At 31.1% G+C, this 1102-nt stretch overlaps 1 protein-coding gene across 2 annotated transcripts in view; it reads left to right on the forward strand.

Annotated features, from left to right (window-relative positions):
- LOC106521336 (interleukin-1 receptor accessory protein-like 1) overlaps nucleotides 1-1102 on the forward strand; it is a 362538-nt gene that overhangs the window by 125905 nt on the left and 235531 nt on the right. The window lies entirely within an intron of this gene.

Below are 1102 nucleotides of genomic sequence, written 5' to 3' on the forward strand. Positions count from 1 at the left end.
TATATATATATTCCACTATATGTACATGTATTGATCTGATCCCCCTTCATTATGAGTAGGTTAGCCATGCTGTTACCATGATGATTGCCTCCCAGATAGATGTGAGTCAGTATTCTGACAGTCAACATGCACAGTTTGATCTAATGCTGTAGTCTTGCTTTGTGATACTTTTTTTTTAGTTGAGGTGATTTAGTTTGGGGTTTGTTGTGTATTTTTTCTCATCTGAGGCACATTTTTAGTATGTTGAATGAAAATGTAATATTTTAATTTCAGGTATATTTTATCATTGATATGTGCTGGTGCTACATAAATAAACACTGTTTGTGTTTATGACAGCTGTACGGGTTTCCTTCTGAAAGCTTTTCAGTTTCATCATAATGAGTTGGATTAACATTTTGGTTATAGTACAGCATCAGTCTAGGTTGTTTGAACACATTTTAAACTGTTTTTAACTGACCCAAAATGTTGTCAAGCTTAATATGACTTGTTTCGAATCAATGTGTTTCCATTTTTTTTTTCAACAAGCCTGACATAAGAATCGTATAATGCAATAATTGTTCCACACTTAATTTACTGCATTGGTGTTTTGGGGGAAAAAGCATGTAAAACAATAACAAATCCTGTTTTTATTTGGCAGAAAAGAGCTATAACAATTATTACCAGAAAATATTAGTCACCCATCAAATGCATTGTTCCATCAGTTGAAGTTATTAAAATTCTCTAATTTGGTTGATAATAGTATTTTGTCAGTTATGTATTGGGCTCATAAAAATACATTACCTTCAAAAACAKCCAATTACATTTTGTTAAAAGAGTGAGTTGTTACAATTTGAAGAGGATAGAAATGTTTGTCAAACCTAAAATTAGAACCAGTTTGAAGGAACGGAGTACCTCAGTCCAGGGAATTAAATTATAGAATAATCTGGAGGATAACGTTAAAAAGCCAGATCAATGTGTATATTTAAGAAAATGACAAAGGTAAATTTGTTGGAGAAATATGTATGAGTAGAAGGCACGAATTGTTACTCAGGAAAGAATTAAACCTTAGTTTTTATTTAATTTTTCTGTACGTTGTAAATTGAAGATTTTTTTTTGATTGAAT

Source organism: Austrofundulus limnaeus, unplaced genomic scaffold (genome assembly GCF_001266775.1).
Source record: "Austrofundulus limnaeus strain Quisiro unplaced genomic scaffold, Austrofundulus_limnaeus-1.0 Scaffold107, whole genome shotgun sequence".
In the NCBI taxonomy this organism is placed as follows: Eukaryota; Metazoa; Chordata; class Actinopteri; order Cyprinodontiformes; family Rivulidae; genus Austrofundulus; species Austrofundulus limnaeus.